This window comes from Podarcis vaucheri (genome assembly GCF_965113315.1).
Source record: "Podarcis vaucheri genome assembly, chromosome: 9".
NCBI classification, from domain to species: Eukaryota; Metazoa; Chordata; class Lepidosauria; order Squamata; family Lacertidae; genus Podarcis; species Podarcis vaucheri.
The window spans coordinates 14,682,404-14,708,370 of NC_138767.1; the positions used below are offsets into that span (position 1 = coordinate 14,682,404).

The 25,967-nt window shown below is 43.9% G+C and overlaps 1 long non-coding RNA gene across 1 annotated transcript; it reads left to right on the forward strand.

Moving 5' to 3' along the window:
- The first annotated feature begins 11,658 nt into the window (after window positions 1–11,658).
- On the forward strand, window positions 11,659–25,457 carry LOC309540175. The gene is made up of 3 exons (XR_014223100.1): window positions 11,659–12,341; window positions 13,759–13,810; window positions 24,794–25,457. It is a non-coding gene; the product is annotated as an uncharacterized lncRNA (long non-coding RNA).
- The last annotated feature ends 510 nt before the right edge of the window (window positions 25,458–25,967 follow it).

Below are 25,967 nucleotides of genomic sequence, written 5' to 3' on the forward strand. Positions count from 1 at the left end.
GCTGGCATACAGGAAGGAAGGAAGGAAGGAAGGAAGGAAGGAAGGGAGGGGGGAGGGAGGGGAGGGAGGGAGGGAGGGAGGGAGGGAGGGAGGGAGGAAGGAAGGAAGGAAGGAAGGAAGGAAGGAAGGAAGGAAGGAAGGAAGGAAGGAAGGAAGGAACGTTCCTGTAAGCCCAAATTGTCCACCTCAAGAGAAACTGCTTGCAGCATCTCTTTTTGTTACTATTCTGTATGCTACTCTGGACTTGCTTGCTCCCAATCTATGAGCCTAATAATAATACCCCACCCATCTGGCTGGGCTTTCCCAGCCACTCTGGGTGGCTTCCAACAAAATATTAAAATACAGTAATGCATCAAACATTAAAAGCTTCCCTAAGCAGGGCTGCCTTCAGATGCCTTCTAAAAGTCTGGTAGTGGTTTATTTCCTTGACATCTGGTGGTAGGGCGTTCCACAGGGTGGGTGCCACTACCGAGAAGGCCCTCTGCCTGGTTCCCTGTAACTTGGCTTCTTGCAGTGAGGGAACCACCAGAAGGCCCTCGGCGGTGGATCTCAGTGTCCGGGTAGAATGATGGGGGTGGAGACGCTCATTTGATTTAGGAGAGTGGTGAGAGGGGAAAGTGTTTCTCAAACTTGGGTCCTCAGCAGTTGTTGGATCAGTGATCAGGGATGATGGGAGTTGTAGTCCAACAACAGCTGGGGACCCCCATTTTAGAAACACTGCTGGGGAAATTGGTTTGGCTCCCTTGCCATCACTCCCATTCACAGTATTTTTTAAACAAGGGCAGAGGAATCTATCAATGGAGAGGCCATTTTCCTGCTTAACTTCCCTCACCCTTTTTGCATTCTTGTTTGCCTGCATTCTGACCAAGTTTGCAAACAGCCCAGTTTGCTCACAACAGCCCAGTTCTCTGGCTACATATGATAGTGACAAACTCATTCATTCAAAACAGGGTTGGGTAACTTGTGGGTCTCCAGGCATTGTCGGACTCCAACTACTATTGACCCCAGCCACAAGGGCTTGTGGTCAGGGATGATAGGAGTTAGAGTCCATCAATGTCTGGAAGGCCACAGGTTCCCCAGCTCCTATGCTAAAAGTAGGTAAGTGGAAAGTATGGAGACGGTTCAACTTCCTTTAACCACACACCTCTTTTAGTCTAAAAATTAAAACCTGCCCTCATTTTCACCTCTTTGTACATTGTGGAACAAGGCCCAAGTTTTTAGACAGACAGGTCTGCCACCTTAACATATAGCTTCAACCTCAGAAACTCTGTTTCCCAGTTTCAAAATCAGGCATCATCCAATGATTGCACCTTCCTAAAATCTGTACTTGCTTTATACCTCAAACAATGGTGGCAGCTCCGACAGAAAATGTTGGCAAAGTGCATAACTTTTATAAATGTCCTCTTGTTTTAAGTTGGTTTCCAGCAAAAGGGTTCTTTGTTAAAATTACTAGCACCTTCTCTGTTGGATACACCAGTTGCTTTTCTGGAACACAGAGTTAACATTTTAAAGCTTGTATGCAACATGCATTGGGTTTGTTTTTTCCTTCATTTAAAAATCCTTTTAAAAACCCCACAAAACACCAACAGCCTAGCCTTTAGCAGAGAGTCACTCACAAAAATTAAGTTTGCTTGGCAGAGAACATACTCAACAAAACTTCCTTCTGAGTGTGTGCAATGTGGAGAAATCTTCAATTAATCTTTTTGTTCTTTTCATGGTCTATAGTGAAATATCTCTATGTCCAAATGGCCTGGATCCAGCTTTAAGTTTCTCCCTTTTTGTCTGCCAGTGTTGCTTTCCTGGTTTTGTGGTCTGTTTTCTGCACTAGCTGAATTTAAGAAACACCGCCCAAATGAGCTCCCCTCTCCCACTAAAACCATCTGAGGGGATACTACACGAACCCTTGTCATTATGAGCAGCCATATTGCTGACTAGGAGCAGGACCTTACATATGGTGGCACCCTCCTTGTGGAACGCTCCCAGAAAGGCCTTCCAAACCAATATAGTTTCTACCTGCAAGGTTGACCTGTTTTATAGGCATTGGGGTGTGTGAAAGGCTTTAACTGATAGCGGATTCCTGATGAAGAGATTTTTGCCACCTACTAATGTCTCTACAGCAAGCCCCCAATCTGTGCACATTTAACTCCTTAGATCCCAGCTCAATTCTGATAATAACATCCTGTCTTTTCTCAGAGTTCCTGGGAACCTGTAGATGGTCAGCATGGAGGAGAGAATACTGGAAACTTGATGATACGCTATTTGTCCACAACTGAGGAGATGTTGAGGAGCTACAGAACCACAGTTACAGCTAGCAACAGTTGAATCCATCAATGTTGGTCTCTCTCAGTTCTTCATCATTCAAACCTTAAGTTCAGTTCTCCACATTCCCATGCAAGTTTGCATTAAAAAAATATATCCTCATGAAAATTCACCAGCATTTTAGTATGATTTTTTCCTAACATGCAGGAGGGTTTTGCAAAAAAAATGCTAAATATACACACATTTGCAAAGCAATTTTCCCCAGTACAATGCATGTTTGCATGTTATTTTCAGGAATATGTGATTTTTTAAAATCCACACTCTTCCCCTGTGTGTGAATTTTTGTACGTGTTACATGGCTAGGGAACTGCATTGCAAAATTCAGAGAAGTTCAATCTTAGAAGAGTGGCTGTGTTTTGGTTCGTGTATCATTTCAGAAATTGCAAATTGGGTAAGTTCACATTTAAATGCAATGGAATCAAATTTCATCCCCATCCCTTGTCCCATTAATAGCAACACTCCTTAAACAACTTCTGCCAGCCAACTCTTCAACTTGGAGTTGCTCCTTTCTCTCTCTCTCTCTCTCTCTCTCTCTCTCCCCCCAGTTTCAAAACATCTTCTTTTTAGGGGTCTTTGTTCCTGGCCCACATCCAGACTAGACAAAATGGTGAGCAGAACCTGTGGCTGGAAAATAACTTGCTCACAAAAATCCTCCTCAGAACACTTTGCTCTTGTGTCAGATGTTGCCAGAACTACAAGGCTGACCTGAAATCTCCAGGTTTGCATTTATCCCCTCCAGGTGATGACAGGGAGAGGGCTGGAATCTCCAGGTGGGCAACAGAGCCTTTAAAAAAATGTGTTGTTTTTTTATTAAGAAGACCGTTCATGAAGCTTGCAAGCTTCAGCCTGGCAGGAACCAGTTGCAAGTCATTGCATAAGACACTCTGCCATCCTTGGCTCCCTTCTCCACATTAACTTCTGTCTCCAAGGCTCAGTAGTGGGAGGGAGCACAGATGAAGGGCCCACCCCCTGTGACATCACCAGGGGCAGTCCTTAGGTCTCAGGCCTGGGCCATGAAATCTCAAGGTCTGGGATGCTCCTGACCTGGCAACCCTAGTAAGATGTTCACTGGATATTCAAACGTTCCAAATAAATCTATACTGTCAGACTAATGTAAGTGAATGCTGCTATCTGTCCCCCCGCCCCACCTCCCAAGAATGTTTATCACTAACCCACACTGTTACCAGCTGCAGAGGAGGGGAGTACTACAGCAGGGGCTGTGTTGTTGTTGTTGTTGCTTAGTCGTTTAGTCGTGTCCGACTCTTCATGGCCCAATGGACCAGAGCATAATAATAATAATAATAAATTCTTATTTATATCCCACCCTCCCCAGCTGAAGCCGGGCTCAGGGCGGCTAAGAACAATAAAACAGTACAACAGTACAACACAACACAACACAACACAACACAACACTCTAAAATCATTCATTATAAAATTAATTCAAATCAAACCAATGGCAACCATTGGGCCAGGCGCGAAGATTGCCGAAGGAGGGAGTCAGGCTGTGCCCTGGCCAAAGGCCTGGTGGAACAACTCTGTCTTGCAGGCCCTGCGGAAAGATGTCAAGTCCCGCAGGGCCCTAGTCTCTTGTGACAGAGTGTTCCACCAGATCAGAGCCACAGCCGAAAAAGCCCTGGCTCTAGTTGCCAGGCACTCCTGTCTTCCACTGCCTCCCATAGTTTGGTCAAACTCATGCTGGTAGCTTTGAGAACACTGTCCAACCATCTCGTCCTCTGTCGTCCCCTTTTCCTTGTGCCCTCCATCTTTCCCAACATCAGGGTCTTTTCCAGGGAGTCTTCTCTTCTCATGAGTTGGCCAAAGTACTAGAGCCTCAGCTTCAGGATCTGTCCTTCCAGTGAGCACTCAGGGCTGATTTCCTTCAGAATGGATAGGTTTGATCTTCTTGCAGTCCATGGGACTCTCAAGAGTCTCCTGCAGCACCATAATTCAAAAGCATCAATTCTTCGGCGATCAGCCTTCTTGATGGTCCAGCTCTCACTTCCATACAGGAGCTGTAGTAGCCACCAATAGTAGCTACTTCCTGTTTCAGCATTATCACCCCACTGGTTCTTCATTTTTAGTGTTTAACTCAGGGGTCTGCAACCTTTAAGACAAAAAGAGCCACTTGGACCCGTTTCCGAAGAAAAAACAACAACTGGGAGCCGCAAAACCATTGCGACATTTAAAACAAATATATCTCTGGAGCCACGATCTGACAGCGGGCGGGAAGGTGACGTCGGGACGGTGCATGACTAACGCATGCACTGCCCCCATGCAACGTCACAGCCAGTACAGCGCCCGCCACAGTGAGGAGTGTCGGGGCGCACAATGCGCCTCCTCCCCTCGCAAGTATCCGCCCCGGAGCCGCGGCAAAGGTGTAAAAGAGCCACATGCGGCTCCGGAGCCGCAGGTTGCAGACCCCTGGTTTAACTGGATCTGAGCCAACTCTTCGCTGCTTTCTTTCTAGGGGAAATGGCTTGAAATGGTTGTGTGGGAACCCAGTACCATGGGTTCCCATAGGACTTTTGGAAGTTTGAGAAAGTATGGTAGGCAGCGCCACAAAATGACTAGTGGGGGTGTGTGGCCACTGCGCTCGAGCAGGAAATTTAATTTGTAATTCCCCCCCTTGCCATGATGATTCAAAATGAAAGCCAGAAAAGAAATCTAAGAATAAATAAATGCCAGTAAATAAATTGGTAACCAGTTGGAGAACTGACAGTGAGCATCAGATTGGATATTATCTGATAGCTTCCCCCCACATCTCGAAGGCTTGGGGCTACCGTTTTGCTGTGTATCTACCTGCCTCGATAGTGCATCATAGCTCAATGTACATGACCTGCTACGGATCCCATGCAGGAACACGAGTGTGTTCAGGGGGGCGGGAAGCAAAACACGGTAGGGGAGGAAGCAGAGGGAAGGGTAAAAAAGACTGTCGGAGTCATTAATTATTATTATCATTATTTTTTAAAAAAGAAGGTCATCATAAACTCCTAAAGAAAAATGTATCCCCACACAAAAGGGCATCTGTGCTGATGAATGGGAGCTCTGGGTTATTAATCGCGGTGGTTGCAATTATGCATGGCTTTCATTTGCCAGGGTGTGCGGAGACGGACCTGGTGCCAAATTCATGGCTCCCCTTTCTGATGCACTCGTGGCCCCTTGCATGTGCAGCATGGCACGAGAGACGCAGGCGCATGCCGGCAAGAGAGGTGCTGTTCATCAGAGGAGCTCCTGTTGTTTGCCAGAGGTCTTAAGGGGGATCTTCTATTTCGTTCGGTGGTAATGCCCTTTTTGTTGACAAAAGTAAATTGATGACAGTCAAGAGGGGAAGCGTTTGGTGGAAAAAATTCTGTTGACCCTTCTCAGATTGAATTTGACCACAGAGCAGGATACCAGCAGTTGCAGAAATGATAGATTATTGTAATGACCGGCAGAATGGCCTTTTGGCATGTTTAAATGGCAATAAATTTCACCAGGAAGAGGGCAATTTAACTAGTTTCAGGCAGCAAGGACCCTCTTTGTTTGAGGTGTAAATAAATTGCGGTTCATTAACAGCGCACACGAATTGCGCTTGCGGCACAAAGCTTAAGGCGGAAGGTGTTAATATTTAATTTAATTTCAGGAAACTCTTCCTTGCCTGGAACAGTTGTTGATGTGCATACTGCAGGCTTTCTGGACTTCTGCCTGATCATTTGAATAACAAAGCTTAGCATTTATGCAGCACTTTCGCACACTGAATGCGCTTCTCACAGATGATCATGTTGCAGTCCTTATAGAAACCTTGCAAGAAATAATTCTCCCCATATTACATGGTGGGGGAGGGAATCAAATGCTCCCCAGCAATTCACTAACAAAAGTTGGGCTATGCTTATAACACCCTGATCCTCATAGCAGAGATCACTGCATTACAATGAAACCACAAAATGTGACCAACACAACACCATTATAAAAATCACCAATCACTTTAAAAGACAGGGGTTGCAGCAGAAACTTTGCAGCAAGAAATCACTTTAAAAACAAAAGGCAGAGGAAACAAATCCGCAGAGCCAATATGGTATAAAACCATAACGTAATTTTAAAGGCTTGGGAACAGAAAGATGTATTTGACTGGTGCAAGGAAATACTAAGGTAGGTGCCAGGTGGCCTTCCCTGGGACAGGCATTCCACACATCTGAGGTGCCACTACTGAAAAGGCCCATTTGGGTTGAATTTGGGTGACCCTTGAAATGGTGCCAACAATGTGCGCCCAACCTCCCAGCATCCCTGTCCAGCTGGGGCAAGAGCCAGCCCTGCTTATAGTGGCCATGCTGGAACTATACATTTACCTATAGATCTATGAAATCAACACATTTTATGGATCTGTGGGTCAGGGCATTACGTTCTGGGTAACATAAACAGACAGGCAGTCGCTGTAAATAGGAACTAAGCTTGATTCAACTTTAAAAATGCCTCTGTTGACTACCACTGAAAAGCATCTGAGGATGTGGCAGGGAAGGCGTTGAATTCTTAGCCCAAAATCTTATACTCACTTGCCTGAGAATAATCCTCACTTAATTTACAGGTACTTACTTTTGAATTGTTGTTGTTGTTTAGTCATGTCCGACTCTTTGTGACACCATGGACCAGAGCACGCTAGGCACTTCTGTCTTCCACTGCCTCCTGCAGTTTGGTCAAACTCATGCTGGTAGCTTCGAGAACACTATCCAACCATCTCGTCCTCTGTCGTCCCCTTCTCCTTGTGCCCTTCATCTTTCCCAACATCAGGGTCTTTTCCAGGGAGTCTTCTCTTCTCATGAGGTGGCCAAGGTATTGGAGCCTCAGCTTCATGATCCGTCCTTCCAGTGAGCACACGATGGGATTGCACAATATATAGAAATTTCTCTCTCTCTCTTAAAAGCAACTGTCTTGTAATCCCTAATATAGTAAATTAAATCATGTACATATTTAGGGTTGAAAGCATTAATCAATACAACTAACTGATTAATTCATTAATCATGCAAGTTTTTCTCCCTTTCTTATAATCCTAGAATTTGGGGACGTCCAATGAAGCTGAATGGCGAACAAAATAAAGCAGATCTTCATAATTAAAGTTGGGATAGCCTCTCACAATAAACATTCACAGTGATGGCCCGCAGCTTAGATGGCTTTAGAAGAGGAGTACATCAATTCATGGAAGACCAGGCTATTGATAGCTACTAGGCCTGATGGCGAAGACAGGAATGCCTGGCATGCTCTGGTCCATGGGGTCACGAAGAGTCAGATATGACTAAATGACTAAACAACAGCAAGGCTACATTCTGCTTCCACTGTCAGAGACAATATGCTTCTGAATGCTAGTTGCTGGAAGCTACAGTAACAAAGAAACCCATAGGCATGTGGTTGGCCGCTCTGAGAACAGGGTAACCTGTGATGAGAGCATTCTAAATGTACAGCCAGTGTAGTGTAGTGGTTAAAAGCGACAGACTCGTAATCTGGGGAACTGGGTTCGTGTCTCCACCCCTCCACATGCAGCTGCTGGGTGACCTTGGGCCAGTCACACTTCTTTGAAGTCTCTCAGCCCCACTCACCTCACAGAGTGTTTGTTGTGGGGGAAGAAGGGAAAGGAGAATGTTAGCCACTTCTTCTTCTTCTTCTGCAGTAATAATCAATATTTGTATGGTACTTTCAAGCATTCAAAATGTTTCACACGTGTTATCTAGCCAGTTGTCCTCCTTACAACACCAAATTGTAAATCATTCATCTCACCCTCCATATTTCCATGTGTTGGGGTGAGGAGAGGACTGAGAGAAAGAGAGAGAGAGGCAGACAGACAGAGTTACTTGTCAGGTCCACTAACAGAGCAATTTTAACTATAGAAAGTAGACAATTCTTACACAAGGCAAATTATCGTATTTTTTGCACCATAACACTCACTTTTTTTCTCCTAGAAAGTAAGAGGAAATGTCTGTGTGTGTTATAGAGGAAATGCCTACGGGTGGCATGCCTACGGATTTTCCTCCTCTAAAAACTACGTGCGTGTTATGGTCGGGTGCGTGTTATAGAGCGAAAAATACGGTACCCTTCTTCCAAACACCGTTTGGGAAGGATTTGTAGGAATCTGACTTATGCTACCCTGAGCACCATTTTTGCTGATTAAGTTCCACCAAGTTTGCTAGGTCATATGACTGGACTGAAAGGGGCTCATAATAGCTGTCACATGCTGCCACACCTATGCCATCCATGTGGGGCCAAGGGGGCCTGGGCACCCACAAATTTCAATGAAGGCGCTGGGAAGGTCCAAAGTTCTACACAGTGGCATTTGCAAGATGGCACCTGTATGGCAGTGCATGAGCAATATACAAATAATTAATGTTCTTTTTGTCCATACATTTGCTTTTGTATGCAAATTTGTGTGGATTTAATTGCTTAAAAAACCATAGCATAATTGACTAAGATCTCTGTAATTAAGTAGCATCCTAACTTTACATTATTATTTTTTTTGCCACCCACCACTCCTTGTCAGAAGACATGCCAAGTCATGACTTGCAGGTCTGCAGGGATCATGGAAATATTGGCACTATCCAGACACTTTGCAGATTTTTGGCAAAGTGTAAAGGGGAGGGGAGATAACAAACTAAGCAAAGCAAAGTGTTTTTGCTTGGTTATATTTATTAATGAAATGTTTGACCTGCTGTTCAACAGACATTCTAGGACATAATCTCCTAACTCAAATTATGCTTTTAAAAAGCTTTGAGCCTATCCACACCACACGTTTGAAGCCCTCTTGTACCCCTTTAACAGTCATGAAGAATCCTGGGAACTATCGTTGGGAATTGTAGTTCTGTGAGGTCAGTGCCCTTAATAAGCTATAGTTCCCAGGATTCTTTGGGGGGAAGCCATGACTGTTAGAGAGGTGTAAGAGTGCTTTAAATGTATGATGTAGCTGTGACCTACAATAATACAATATGATTGACTGATTGATTGATTGATTGATTGATGGTATTTATATATCAACAGTGATACAGTGGTACCTCTAGTTGTGGACACGATCAGTTCTGGGGTGCCATTTGTACCCCAAAAAGTCCGCAACTATAACTAAAACTAAAAGTCTGCGCATGTGCGAAGTGCACAGAACACACATGGCAAAACCCAGAAGTATACACTTCCAGGTTTGCAGTGTTTGCAAGCCAAAAAGACACAACATGAACCTAACACAACACGAGGTATGATTGTACCTCAGTTTTGAAATGTAATCCGTTCTGGAAGACCGTTAGAGTTCTGAAACGTTCAAAAACCGAAAACTCAATACGGAAAACTCAATACGGAAGCCACATGGCATGTTCGACTCCCGAGGTGTGTTCGGGTTTACGGCATTCGAAAACTGAAATGTTCGTCAACGGAGACATTCGAAAACCAATGTACCACTGTACATAAAACAGACATCAAACAGCATGTTCAAATGTATGCAGAATTCGAATGTTTTGTAATGTTTTGTAGGGAGTGGGGCCGGATCAAGATCAGGATAGCAAGTTTCCCCCATAATTGACAGCTGCAATCTGATTCACAGGATTTTCTACGCTGTTCCATCTTTGCAAGCTGATATGGAGGAAACTGCCCATCTTCAAGCCAGTCCAGCTTTTAACACAGTGCCCCAGGGGATAACTGCATGGTCTCAGTGCAACTGATCCAAGCAAGAAAAGAGTTCCAAAGTGATCCACCATGAAGGTGACGTGGCAGCTAAAAAAAGCCAATGCAATTCTGGGCCTCATCAATAGGAGTATAGCATCTAGATCAAGGGAAGTAATAGTGCCACTGTATTCTGCTCTGGTCAGACCTCACCTGGAGTACTGTGTGCAGTTCTGGGCACCGCAGTTCAAGAAGGACACTGACAAACTGGAACGTGTCCAGAGGAGGGCAACCAAAATGGTCAAAGGCCTGGAAACGATGCCTTATGAGGAACGGCTAAGGGAGCTGGGCATGTTTAGCCTGGAGAAGAGGAGGTTAAGGGGTGATATGATAGCCATGTTCAAATATATAAAAGGATGTCACATAGAGGAGGGAGAAAGGTTGTTTTCTGCTGTTCCAGAGAAGCGGACACGGAGCAATGGATCCAAACTACAAGAAAGAAGATTCCATCTAAACATTAGGAAGAACTTCCTGACAGTAAGAGCTGTTTGACAGTGGAATTTGCTGCCAAGGAGTGTGGTGGAGTCTCCTACTTTGGAGGTCTTTAAGCAGAGGCTTGACAACCATATGTCAGGAGTGCTCTGATGGTGTTTCCTGCTTGGCAGGGGGTTGGACTCGATGGCCCTTGTGGTCTCTTCCAACTCTATGATTCTATGATTCTATGAAGGCCTGGCGAAGGCCAGGGAAAATAAACCAGTGCGTGCATACACCTCTTCAGGTGTGCAGTCACTACAACTCTGGCCACAAATGCTGAGAGCCGAATGCAAATGAATGGTCTAGGAAGCATCCAACCCTGGCAGAATGAGGCCCAGAGAGGTGGGGGGGGGGAAGCTGAGGTGACAGGAGAATAAAAGGGAGACAACTGAGACCGTCCCTCCTTCGCGGATGCTTCCTTCTCCATCTTCCTCTCTGTCGGCTTTCTTTCCTCAGATGGCACTTTGACAGAAGATTAATTCAAGTCAGCTGCTGAAAATAATTATTGCATTATGGGAGCAGTAATCATTATTTAGAACATGATTAAATATGTCTGCATCTATTGACTCTGCCTATGATTTATGTATTTGTTTAGTCAATAGTCTAATGTAAATGATGTAATTAATTATAGATGGTGGTGTCAGGTCATTGGTAAAAACAATTTGATGAGAACATAGACTCTGGTTCTTCTTTTTAAAAAAGGGGGAGGGAAAATACCCCACCACACGCTCCCTCCCTTTCATGACAGATGCAAAGAGGGGGAGGGAGCGGGAGGGGAGGGCAGAGTTGAGGGAATTCCAAAGGGTGTTTTTTCATGTGTGAATGGCGCTCCCCGGCTCTCAATTTGCATGTTGTCTTTCTCTTGTTCGGCATTCGTTTTAGAAATTGAAATAACTTGTTAAGCAAAGGGGAAGGAAGCACATGATTGCGAAGAGGACACAAGGGACCAGTAAGGGTGAGCCGCTAAAGAGCCAGCTGCTCCCAAACACGAGGGAGCGTGCCACGATCATTTACCGCTTCATAAAATTAAATGTTTTCCAAATTAAATCACTAGGCAGCATGCAGGAGGCCTCCTATCTCTAATAACAATTTTTCAATCAATATCGGGAGGCCTGCTGGTATGAAATCACAGAGATGAGGGGGCTTGAGGCGGTTTGGGGAGGGAGGGAAGGGGATGAGGGACGGACCAGGAACCGTGAGGAGAAAGAGTGACATTTTGAATGCTGCAGCTTTCAATCAAGCTCAAAGTTTTTATATATATATATATATATATATATATATATATATATATATATGCACATGGTGTATTCTCCATCACTGTGAGTCTATTCCCCGTAGATTTTTCTCTTAACTGATAATTCGGTCAGTCACATTCCTCAGAGGGAGGTCACGGGTCACCCCAGCCCCTGTCAGGCCTCAGAGAAACCATTTCCATTTTAATGCCACAGCTATAATCTATCAAAGATGTGATGTACAAGATACAATGAATTTAAGTGGTCTTCATATATCACCGAGCTTTCATGCCTTCACCTGGGTAATAGTCTGAATTACTCTCCCTACCTCACAATCTGTCACCCCCAGTAAAATAACTGCCACACCAGTGTTAATGGCAGGTGTGCCCAAATTGCGGCCATGCGTGGTAGCCGGGGACATTATACATCATAAATGTTAGCATTTGGTGTTTAGACCGGAGGCGACGATGACAGGAAGTCCTTCCGCAGACAGTGGAATATTTCAGAGCTGGTTGTTTGTTTGCTTATATTTTGCCAGACACAAAACGGATGGGATAAAGAAGAACAAAGATGTCTTCCAAAAGCTGCCACTCCCAGCAGTCTTCTCATGCAATGCCAGATCTTGCCTCCACCCTGCACCACCCTATCCAGGTAAGCAGCAGTGACAGGAGGGCAGCTCTGTGGCACTGCCCTGGCTGCTCCTGACAGGGGTACCAGGCCAACGTCCATGATGTCAAAGGACCTCTCCCTCTGAGATGTTTTGGCTCCACCAAGAACCATGAACTCTTTCCAATGCACTCTGACAAGATAGATATGCATACAAAGTTTCTACTGGCAAGACGACCCACTGAAAAGAGTCTAGAGATACAGTGGTACCTTGGTTTATTAACTTAATCCGTTCCGGAAGTCTGTTCTTCAACTGAAATAGTTCTTAAACCAATGTGTGCTTCCCCTAATGAGGCCTCCCGCCGCTGGTGCCCTTCCACCATTCGGATTCCATTCTTAGGCCAGGTAAAGTTCTCAAACCGGGACACTATTTCCGGTTTTGCGGAGTTTGTAAACCAAATTGTTCCTAAACCAGACTGTTCTTAAACCGAGGTACCACAGTACTTAGGACTTGTGAACAGTCACATGGATGCTAGACATACCTTGGTCTATGTAGCTCAATATTGTCTACACTAATAGGCAACTCAGACAGGGTGTCAGGCTGGATAGCTCAGTAGATTAGAGCATGGTGTTGATAATGCCAAGGTTTGCAGGTTTGATTCCCTGTATGGGACAGCTGTATATTCCTGCATTGCAGGGGTTTGGACCTATTTATCTACTTGCACTTTGACGTGCTTTCAAACTGCTAGGTTGGCAGGAGCAGGGACCGAGCAACGGGAGCTCACCCCGTCGTGGGGATTTGAACCGCTGACCTTCTGATTGGCAAGTCCTAGGCTCTGTGGTTTAACCCACAGCACCATCCTTGCCTTTGAGCTACAGGCACCCTATTTAAGTAATGGTTGCTGCTTGACCATTGGCTGCTGTGGTCATGCAAATGATAGGGGTCACAGCTACTGGTTTCATGCTGACGGAATTAGCACCTTCACACTATTTCAACTGGCCCACAAGCCTGTTAGTTGTCCGGGTCTCACCAACCCAGGAGATAACATGGGTGCCACCAAGTGTGTAAATCAGGCGTAAACTACAGATCGCATCCGGGAGACCCCATTCTCCACAAACAATTCACACAATGTTCAGTGGGTATAGACACAGTTATTTGTCATGACCATAGTGATAAGAATCTCACCCTTGGAATTAGCCACCTAATCAGAGGCCAAGAGGTCAAGACTGGGTAACAAAGACTACTTATGGAGAAACAAACAGGGCTGTATTTTCTCAGGATAAACATACTCGAATACATTCACAAAGACAGCAGTATGTGCTGATAAAACATGGGCACCGCTGCTTTCCAGACAAAGGCTTTTCCCCACCCTGTGGGAAAAACCTTACCTTGCAATAATAATAATAATAATGAATCAGGTGACCATGCTACTTCCATGACCCCAATGTTTGCTCACTTTAGGAACCACAAAGCTTCCTCTCAGTCTCCCAGGACGTGCACAAAAGGATATTAGGTATGTTTCCTTACTATTTATCCCGTCATTAGAAGAACCCATTTTCCTCTATTTGCCCACTTGGGTGATCAAAGCAAAGATTTGCTGTGGGATTCTCTGCCGTTTGCAGTGTCAAATTGCATCTTATCTGAAACGTTGCAAAATATGATCTTCTAATGTTAGGAGAACAGTGGGATTATATGATTATTATTTTAGAAATCCAAGGCTAATGCCTTTTAGATGCTAAAAATAAATCATCGCCAGACACATGCCACTGAACTGGGGATTTTAAGGACTCTTCCAGACAATCTATTTCATCATCTTTCATCCTGATTTGCTTGCACGAAGCTTACACAGAGGTCAGACTACGGCCCGTGTTTATTGGGCAATTCTTCTGATTTGCTTGCAGGACAGTTATATGACAAGGAGGAATAATCCTGAATTCATCCGAATTCGCTTGCCGGGTGTTTGTACATCTTTGTTCATTTTTATGAAACAAATATGCCCCACGGAGGACCTTACGCTCCTTGAGGTCTTGAGCCTTAAGGAGATTAGACTGGCCTCCACCAGGGCCCTGCGGGATTTGACATCTTTCCACAGGGCCTGCAAGATGGAGCTGTTCCGTCAGGCCTTTGGTCTAGGTTCAGTCTGACTCCTTCTCCCCTTTCATAAGAACTGCATGAAAATGGCCTCCCAATTTTTCTCACAGGCTTGTATAAATTCAGCATTAAGGTCCCCAACCCTAATCTGCAGGTTGCCATCTGTTTGGATTTTATTCTGATCCTGATCTGATTTTACGGTGTAATTTAATTGATTTCTTGATTTTATGTTAATGTCTTATACATTTGATGTTAGCTGCTCTGAGTCCGGTTTTGACTGGGGAGGGTGGGGTATAAATAAATTGTTAATAATAATAATAATAATAATAATAATAATAATAATAATAATAATCAGTACATTCCTCCTAGAAAGTAGTGACAGTCTGGACGGACATTAATTCTATTGATTTCCTTTGGTTTCTGGGTCATGGCTGGTGTGCAGTGACATGACACCTTAGGAAGGGTGGGATATAAATTTCAGTGATGATGATGATGATGTTCTCATCCATGAAAATACACCAAGAAGATTGAGGGAGGAGGGCACCACTGGGCTTTGCCACCCAGCAGGCATTGGGAGAACAATTCCCTTATTTTTAAAGCAATCGTATATACCTCCAAGAATGAAATAGAGGTGAATTGTTAGCAACACCATCAATATTGAACTTCTGTTTAACCATGAATAGAGATCTGTCATAAATGAACGGATTTGTTAATCAGGTCTGTTAATTGCAAAATGGAATCACATGCTAAATAGAAGTGTTTTCTTTTCTATTTCCTGAATCAATTCCCACCCCCATATTATGTACTTGTGAATGTTGCGTATTATTTATTTCCAATAAATTGGACTTTCCTCTTGCTTGACATATTACACTGATCTATTGCTTTACTCTCATTTTGTCCTGTTAACTAGAAACCTACTTTATCATGAAATATGTTTCTCATATTTTCTCCTACATACTGAGTGAAACACATTGATAACCGTCGTAAATTTCAAAAGGCTTTCGCTCAAAGCATCATGCTCACGGGCAGCTGGAGAGGAACACTGAGTCAATCCCCGTTGCATTATCAGGAAATACACAGCCCCAGTTCATGCATTCGTTTGGAGGCGGTGAGCAATGAAAGAGGAGCAGCACGAGGCCAGCTTTCAGAATGAAGTGCACCCCTTGAAATTATTCTAAACTTGCACAGAGGACCAATCTGTTCACTTTTTGGCATTCAGAAGGGAACTATGTTGTTTAAGATGCCAGTGCTAAAGAACACAATGTGCATGTGATTGTTCCATCCCTGACCCTTCCTCAAGCAGGCATGGGGGAACTCATGCCTGGGAGATGAATGTGGCCCTCCAAGCCTCTCTATCTGGCCCTTGGGATTTTACCTCCAGGCTTCCAGCTGCAAGTCTCATGAGTATGGCCAATAATAATAATAATAATTTATTACAGTGGCACTTCGGGTTAAGTACTTAATTCGTTCCGGAGGTCTGTTCTTAACCTGAAACTGTTCTTAACCTGAAGCACCACTTTAGCTAATGGGGCCTCCTGCTGCTGCCGCACTGCCGGAGCACGATTTCTGTTCTCATCCTGAAGCAAAGTTCTTAACCCGAGGTACTATTTCTGGGTTAGCAGAGTCTGTAACCTGAAGCGTCTGTAACCTGAAGCGTATGTAACCTGAGGTACCACTGTATTTATACCCCACCCATCTGTCTGGGTTTCCCCAGCCACTCTGGGTAGCTTCCAACACAATATTAAAATACAGTAATGCATCAAACATTAAAAACTTCCCTAAACCGGGCTGCCTTCAGATGTCATCTAAAAGTCTGGTAGTTGTTGTTCTCTTTGACATCGGTGGGAGAGCGTTCCACAGCACGGGTGCCACTACCAAATAGGCCCTCTGCCTGGTTCCCTGTAACTTAGCTTCTCGCAGTGAGGGAACTGCCAGACGGCCCTCAGCACTGGACCTCAGAACGATGGGGGTGGAGACCAAATTCATGGACACGTGGACTTACCTAATCTTGTGGGTGCAGGCCAAGACATGTGCCATATTTCTCAGATTTGAGAGCAACCCAGATTACCCAAAGCCATAAAAAGGAAACACATCGCTGCTGTGGAGACAGACACTAAAGAAACTGAAGAAGTCTTTCTTGCAGAGTAATCCTCATCGTTTTCAGAAAGGAACATAAATCTTCCCTACACCAAAGAAACAAGCAGCGGGTGGAGGGGTAGAATGTGGCCTGCATTGACTTGTCATGTTAGTTAATCGTGTCTGTATTGGCTGGGAAAGAAGAAGAAACATTCCTCTCTGCCACTCTCCAATCTTTGTACAAGCAGCTATACTGTACAATTATCTTGGTATCTTTAAGAACAGTGTTTCCCCTACACACACACACACACCCTGTAGATGTTGATTACTGTCACATAGGGATGTAAGAATGCAGAAATTTTCATACCAACCTGCCTTTGTCAGCAACAGCACTGTTTCTGTTTTACTGCAGTCCATTTTCTACCAAATACTGCATTATGCACCTCGCTGTCCACTACTTACCATTTTTGTTCGGGTCTAATGCACCATCAAATCTAATGAGCACCTCAATTTTCAGAACCAAAAAAAGGATTTGCTGGAGAATGTGTCATTGAATCTAATGTGTACCTTCAATTTTGCAACGTAATTTGGCCAAAAAAGATGAGCGTTAGATTCGAGTAAACGCGGTATCATAAATTGTGTAACTTATGTAACTGCTTATGTGACTGGCATTCATTTCAATGTAAAAGAAACGTCAATGTTACAAAAAGAATTGTTTGCAAGCTTAAACAAAACAAAAACACAATGATGTGAATGAATACCAGTTAACTGATTTCCATTCTTGACCACAGAAGAAGCATATAAGCTGCAGCAATTTTCACTTCTGTTTTCATTTCAATTGGTGCTCTCTGACAATCCTGCTGTCAAGTATTCCCCCCGCCCAAAGTGAGGGATGCTTCTTTTGGCTTATATCTGGACCACATCTTGTAGAGCATCCTTTGTAAAGGTTGGTTGCCATGCCAGCTAGAAGGACAGGTGGAGAAACCAGTCCATCCCAGTCAGTTTCACAAGTGTTCAACCGCAAATCTGTTCCACTTCCACATGATTTTGTATATTTTTAAAAGAAAGAAATAAAAATTTAATCTGCATGTAGATTTGCTTTATTCATCGCATATGAATTGCCATACACCAGAGATGGAGAACTTGTGGGCTTCCAGATGTTGTGGAACTCCATCTCCAGCTAGCTCCAGCTAACAGGACCAATGGTCAGCAATTATGGGAGTTGTAGTCCAACAATATATGGAGGGAACCAGGTTGGAAAAGGCCAATAGGAATGGCTCGTGGGACTGCTGCTTCCCCCCCCCACATATTTATAGGAAGCTTGCTGCATCCCAAGTCAAGAATTACAGGCTTAATTTGCAGTATTGATCCACACCAGCCCTTTGGGGACAGTGAATTTCCATTTTTAAACAAATAGTAAAATGTTCATTCTAATGCATACGGTTCACGGTGCATGAAACCAGAGGATATTAACCTGATGTTATTGACATGAGTTAGGATCCTCAGCTCTGTTGAGTGCCTGACTCTGCACATTCATTTCCCGTCTGTACACGAAGGTCAACAATAAAGGAGAGCAGAAAGAACAACCTAGCACCAAAGGCGGGCGCAAAGAATGGCTGAGTTCATGGAAAAGGGATCATGGGACTCAAGGCAGCTTGCAAGCCACATTCTTAATGAAGAAACTCCACCCACTCATTCCAAAGTATTATTATTATTATTATTGACTTACTAAATTTATTACTCACAGCAGCTCAAGCTGCTTTCTTGCCATGGCAGCTCAAAGCAACTTGCAATATCTTAAGCAAAAAACAAACAAGCACAGGAATACATTACAAGCAGCATTTTTTAAACACATACACCATTTAAAGCACAATTCTGTTTTTTTAAAAAAAACTAGATTAAAATGTCCCACCCATGGAAAATTCAGGTGTTGAAACAAGTTTCCCTAAAAACAATTTTTGAAAATATAAATAAAACCAGCAGTTTAAAAATAAAATTGCAATGCATGTCAACTTTACATATCTGGGCAGGTTTGCCTAAACACAAAGGTACAGTGAAGGTTTACCTCTCTAATGTCAATGAGCAGGGATTTCTAGAGTATAGTTGCTTCCATGCTGAAAGACTGATTGCATGCACTCCATTGTCTCGCTCTTCAACATGCTGATTTTAGTCTTTAAAACCCTAAATGACATGGGACTTTGGTATCTGAAGGAATGCCTCTACTCCTATGAACCTAACTGCACTACTACTGCCTTCAGAGGAATACTTAGATTGCCTCCAGACTGCTTGCAAGGTTTTGATCTTTTCTGAGTGCTACCTGGGAATTTGGAACATTCCCAGAGGATCAACCTTTTCATAAGAATGAACACTGGGGTGCTTCTACATTCCTATAGAAAGGGGGTACCACTCTGCTAGGACGCGAGTGGCACTGTGGGTTAAACCACAGAGCCTAGAGCTTGCCGAAAAGAAGGTCAGCGGTTCAAATCCTTGCGACAAGGTGAACTCCCGTTGCTCGGTCCCTGCTCCTGCCAACCTAGCAGTTCGAAAACACTTCGAGTGCAAGTAGATAAATAGGTACCACTCTGGCGGGAAGGTAAACGGCATTTCCGTACGCTGCTCTGGTTTGCCAGAAGCGGCTTAGTCATGCTGGCCACATGACCTGGAAGCTGTACACCGGCTCCCTTGGCCAATAAAGTGAGATGAGCACCGCAACCCCAGAGTCGTCCGCGACTGGATCTAATGGTCAGAGGTCCCTTTACCTTTACCTTTACTTTTACCACTCTACTGGAATTTGGTGATCTCAAGCTCAAAATCCTTGCAAAATCCCAGTAGCTTAATATAGATGTTAAACTACACAGGGAACAAGATGGAGCCCTCCAATGCCTCATCTGAAGTTAATTCATAGGATCTACAGCAGCATTTACCAAGTGTCAGCTTCTGAAGGAATGGAATCACTTTAAAGTGGTATCCTTGCTCCCAAACCAGCTGGACACCCTTGAATAAAAAGGTTGGGTACTTGTGGCTATCCATATGCTGCTGGTATCCGACTCCCACAACTCCCAGCTAGCATGTTGTGTCATAACACTTGAATCCAACAGCAATCCAGACACACAGTCAGAGGTTGCAGTGAGACAAGCTGCTAGAGCTCAGGAGACCACCATGCCTAAGGCTGTCAAATGGGATGTCCCGGGAGAATTTCCTATGTCATCAGAACCAGGACCTCTTAAGCCTAAGGAACCAAATGCCTCACCCAGAGCACACAGCAGGCAGAAGGCTATCAAACAGATGAGGGGTACCTGTCTTCTGGCCCCAGGATTGAGCTTTTAATAATCTGAAGGGTCAACAAGGGGGTGAATCCTAGAAGAAATCTGGAAACAGAGGCTTAAGAGTCTTCAGTCCCCCCGAACCTCTGTCGGAGCAAGGTGCCTTTTCCTTGGGATCCAGAAATGACCAAAACATGACATGACCAAGGGTCAGGGATGATGGGAGTTGGATGAAAGCAATATTTGGAGAGTTGCCGGCTTTGTGCCCCTAGTATATGTTATTCACAGATGCCAAGAAGGACACATTCTCATTGCCAATGGCCCTGTGGAGGTTGTCCACAAGTACTCCTCTAATACCAGTTGGTGGGGCAAACAGAAGTTCAGGTTGGTTGCTCTCATGCCCCTTTGAGTGTCAGAAACAGCCTGTGCCCCAGCAACCTCAGCCAGTCCTCACCTGCCTATCTTCTTACTTACAATCAGTATAGAAGGTGGCCGTCACTGTCACCTTCCTTCTCCTTAGTCCAAGGGTTGCCCTTGCAGAATTCATCAGTAAGAAGGATGGGGACAAAACTGAAATTCATTGGCTCTGCCTGTCATTGGATCTGGCTTCACCTATTGTTGCTCTTGCCTTTTGCCCAAAGGACACAAGACACTGCTGGAGACCGGGTGCCATTTTGAATGGGTCCTTGGCCTGGACCAGCAAATCTCTTAATACAGCAGTTTTCAACCTGTGGGTCCCCAGATGTTGTTGGACTACAACTCCCATCATCCCTGAGCTCTGGCCTTGCTAGTTAGGAGTGATGGGAGTTGTAGTTCAACAACATCTGGGGACCCACAGGTTGAGGAAGGCTGTCTTAATATGTTCTTATGGCAGTACTCATGGAAGACAGCAAATGTACCCATTTAAAAAAAAGCATCAGTGCCTCATTTCTAATGAAACAAGCTAATTTGTTTTCATTATCAGCCTAATATTTCAGTCTAATGCAAATATACAGCAATAGGCTATCCCCCTTCCTTCCCCAGAATATCACCCCTGGTTCAAAGGAGACTTTGTCTATTAAATACCAGCAATGTTTATCTTTTACTAGGAACATTTAATGAAATACTTAGGTAATCAATTACCAACTCCATGGAGAGCAACCATTATTGCTTTTATTTCAAATGGGCAGAAAGCTGGGTAACTTGTGGGTGAGAACAGCATAATGCCCTATGTAAGCTTTGGTGGTGACACGAATAACGTGGCACAAAAATAGCAACATCATCTAGCTCAGCATTGTCTGGAAGAAGGTATCCAAGGTTTTACGTTAGGAATCTCTCCCAATCCTTCCAAATGCCTGGAATTGAACCTGGAACCTTTTGCATGCATAGGAGATGGTCTGCTTCTGAGCTATGGCTTTTCCACCACAGCCAGGCCATCTCTGACCGGATGTGGCTGCAGCCAGCAAACTTGCAATAGCCGGTGAAAGGCACTTGGTGCCACAAGAAGCATCTTAGCAAACTTGCTCTCTCCTGGGGAAGGCAAACCTTTTCATAATAGTGTTACACATCCATGGTAACAGAGTTCAGGGCTGCAAGAGCACCCAAAACTGCTAGAGTCAGGGAGGGTTAGGGATTAATAAATTTAGATAATATCTGGAGTATTGAAGGGAAGATGCCAGGTATTAAAATTTAAAATGCAAGCTGCTTCTGCTTCTTCTTTGGCAATCACTCATAGCTGAGTAAGATTGTCTTCCATCAGCACAGTTTTAACAGTGAGTCTGTAAGTGACTGTGGAGGCCAATTCTGGATCCACACATCCTTCTACAGTGGGGACATAGGTTTCTGGGCAGGAGTTGATCATGGTGAGGGTTTGCCAAACGTGCCTCCCTCTTAGTGCATTTCTCACTTTCGTCCTGAGTTTGAGCATCTTCAAAGCCCATGACACCTTTGGTAAAGGCCGTTCTCCAATTGGAGCGCTCGCAGGCCAGTGTTTCCCAGTTGTCGGTGTTTATACTACATTTTTGCCACGAGAGAGTCTTTGAAACTCTTTTGTTGACCACCAGTATTACGCTTTCCATTTTTAAGTTTGGAATAAAGTAGTTGCTTTGGAAGACAGAAGTGCCTGGCGTGCTCTGGTCCATGGGGTCACGAAGATTTGGACACGACTAAACGACTAAACAACAACAAGTTGCTTTGGAAGACGATCATCAGGCATCTGCACAACATGACCAGTCCAATGAAGTTGATGTTGAAGAATCATTGTTTTGACGCTGGTGATCTTTGCTTCTTCCAGCAAAACCATTGCTGTAGGCATCATGCAGGGAACTATTAGGTAGGGAGTGTGTTGTTGTGCTCAGGCCCTTCTTGTGGGCCTCCCATAAGCATCTGGATTGGCATTGTGAGAACAGGATGATGTGCAGTCCAAGACAACCTGGTTGCTGCAAGAGACTGAAAAATGGATATCACTCTATATTTAACTATGGTTCATAATGGTGACCAGCACTCCTGGACTGAGAAAGCCAAACCATGCATGCAATGAAATGCAGCGATGCGGATAGTTCCCCCTTCACACACTTCAACCTGTCAGGAGCTCGTCCTACACTCGAGTAGGACCCTGGTAGGGACACATGCCCGACTGGCATGTTCTCTCCTTCTTGGTCAATCATTCAGTAGCTTCAAAAGCTTTCTTCAGCCCGAACATCACAGCAACCGATACCAACAAACATTGGCACACTTAGGGATCCGCAGAGTCTTCGCAGCTTGCGTTACAGACCTCAGCAACTCAGCATTTTGGCTAATCTACTTTATTTACATATAAACACACACGGACCACAGCAACATGGCTCCCTCTCTCTCTAGCATCAGTCAGCAAAGAGAAAAAGAACAAAGGTCAATAATCCCACTTCACGGAACACAGTAACACAAACATCCTGTCTCCGTCACTTCCCACTCTGTGGAGTCAAAACATACACCGCCATGTGATAGACAACAATCCCATGACTGCAGTCATGGAGCAGGAATTCTAACACAACCATTCTAGAATGTAGGAGGAGCAGGGGCAGGTGGTAATAGTAGTCTGAAAATGGAACAAGCCACAGATCCACAACCAACTGGAGAAGCGTGGGAGACATTTTCCCTTGCATTATTAATCCCCAGATAGAGGGAGAATTTCCGATGGCAGTGAGGGATGTATATGGGGAAAGGCCATAGCTCAGGATAGAGCTAGAGCACTGATTTCGTCCTGGGCATCTCCAAGCAGGGCTAGCAATTCCTCCTGTTCGTTTGGTCTCTACCTAGATGTAATATAGGAAGCAACCATAGCTAAGTAATCTGCATAGTGTGCAAGAGGTTTGTTCTCTGGCATTTCCAGGTGTGGCTGGCGAAAACATCTCTCTGATGCCCTAGAGATCTACCATCAAGAAGGCAATATTAAACTAGAATGATCTGGGAGAAGGATACTTCCTAGTTCCTGCATTTCCTAGTTCCTGTGTTTAATCGTAATAACAGAACCAGCATGTCTACTCAGAATGCCAGTGATCTAGAAAATCCGTTTCCCCTCTTCTTCTTCTGACAGTAATGGAACAGTGTTACTTTAAATGTTGTTGTTTTTCCCTGCGTTTTGTGTTAATGCCTGAGAAAATGGGATAGTCACAGACTCGTGGATTTAAACAAACTTTATTTGGGCGCTTGACTGACTGGCAATTGTGGGCAATCATTTTAGCTGTCAGCAGGCCTGAGGCAATGTGTGAGTGCTCTTCCATGAAATGTTTATATTTCATAAACAAAATGATGTGCTTAACAGTCGGAGCGATGGGAGGGTTCCAGCTAATGCATTTTCCAATGTGTGAGGTAGATTATTAATGCGCTCCAGTAGCTGTTAATTTCAGTTTGCCGGAATGATTTATGGGGAGGTAAAAGAGAGAGACATAATCTAATTGAGATCAGAATCACTGGTCTAGGAGACGAGCACCAGCAAGGACCCCGTGCCGCAACAGAATGATTAATATCTAATAAGCAAATAACCCGTTAAATTGTTATAAACATTACTTTTGACAACTCTTTTGTCAGCAAATGAAGGAACAAACAAAACAATATATGCTCCTCCCTGAAAGGATCCTGTAGACTTTTTTCTTTTTTTAATATCCCAATAAAATATGCATGGATAAGTATTTTCGCAGAAGGTTATCCTATTGGCAAGGAATCATCTGCCCTGATCAAATTTAAGTTAGCAGTGGACGCATCTTTATTGTATTGTTGAACAACAATTGAACTACCAGAGCAAAATCAATCTTGAGATGCAAAGGGAGAGAGAGAGAGAGAGAGACTGTCTATGTTTTCAGGAGACTACATGGCTGAGTTCTCTCTGGTCATTATGGCTCTAGTTAGTATGTCAGTCCCTTATCTCTATTTTGTCTTTTTGTCTTAGAGATGAAGGAGAGAATACTTACTCCTTGATGTTTGCATCTCCTTGAAGGGCGCTAATAGGAATTATTATCTTGGAGCAGCATTCAACATGACTAGGGATGGAATTTTCTAAATATCTCAATGCTGAGATAGTCCACACAGATTTATTTATTTTTTAATCATTTCCACCTCGCTCCTGAACCTTGATAAGAATGTGAAAAACATTGCATATTTTACACATAATATGCATATTATATACATATAAACTCTAGGTTTCCTAAAACAACCAGCAGCTAAAAATGCATGTACAATTCATATAAGAATATAAAACTACTTATGTAATATTGTTATTATATCATGTTCAGCTCTTTATATTTAAAAAAGTCTCCAAACTATTTAACAAGATAAAATGCAAACAGGTAAAATTAATTTACCCAAACCCAAAGCAAAACAATGTACAACTCAAAATTCTTTAAATGATCATCCTATAGTATAATAAGAAGGACCGGTCCTACCCCACCCCATTAAAAGATGAGCAACACAATTTGATTGTTAACAATGTTAACCATCAAAATATTGGGTAAATAAAAATGTCTTAGCCTGGTGCCCCAAACTGACAACGATAGTGTTGTGTGCCTTTCTCTATAGCATATTCTAAAAGTTTGCATCTACTTTGTTAATAGTTCCACTTTATTCTGCATTGGTCAGACTGAATCTGGAGAACTGTGCAAGTATTGTTACTGCGGCCCGTGTTTTGTCAGCCCGAAGATGGAAAATGAGCAAGGTCCCAACAAAAGAAGAATGGCAACTTAAGTTGACAGAATAGGCACAACTCGCAAACTTGACATATAGAATAAGAGAACAAGAAGAACATACGTTTAAAGAAGATTGGAAAACATTTACTGAATATATGGGACGTAATTGTGTACAGCTGAAAATGCTGGCAGCGTTAAGATAAATTCAACAGTGTAAACAAGTTTCGATGGATGCAATAATGGAATACTGAATGGCATAGTTTTTGTAAAATATGCAGGGATTTATGATATGTAAAATGAACCATGGAAAGAGAAGAAGGGAAGTCATTGATATCTTAAGGATGTAAAATGAGTACAGTGGTACCTCTGGTTACGTACTTAATTCGTTCCAGAGGTCCGTTCTTAACCTGAAACTGTTCTTAACCTGAAGCACCACTTTAGCTAATGGGGCCTCCCGCTGCCGCCAAGCCGCCAGAGCACGATTTCTGTTCTCATCCTGAAGCAAAGTTCTTAACCCGAAGCACTATTTCTGGGTTAGCGGAGTCTGTAACCTGAAGCGTATGTAACCTGAAGCATCTGTAACCTGAGGTAGCACTGTATTTTAAATCTGATCGTGAAGCTGAGGCTGCAATACTTTGGCCACCTCATAAGAAGAGAAGACTCCCTGGAAAAGACCCTGATGTTGGGAAAGATGGAGGGCACAAGGAGAAGGGGACGACAGAGAATGAGATGGGTGGATGGTGTTCTTGAAGCTACCAGCATGAGTCTGATCAAACTGCGGGAGGCAGTGGAGGACAGAAGTGCCTGGCGTGCTCTGGTCCATGGGGTCACGAAGAGTCGGACACGACTAAACGACTAAACAACAACACCCCTGGTCTAGAGGAAGGCAGTCAAGGTGGAAGCCAAGGCTGGGGACCTACATTTAGTCTGCGTGCTGTGGGCTAATTGAGCAAGAAAGGTTTGGTTGAGACAGTCTTCGTGCTGAGCTGAGCTGGAATTGGAGCAGAGCTTGGCACTGGCATTCAGCTCTACAAAGCACAAAAACTTCCTAAAAGGCAATGAGTCTCTACAACAGGGATGGGGATCCTTTGGCCTTCCAGAT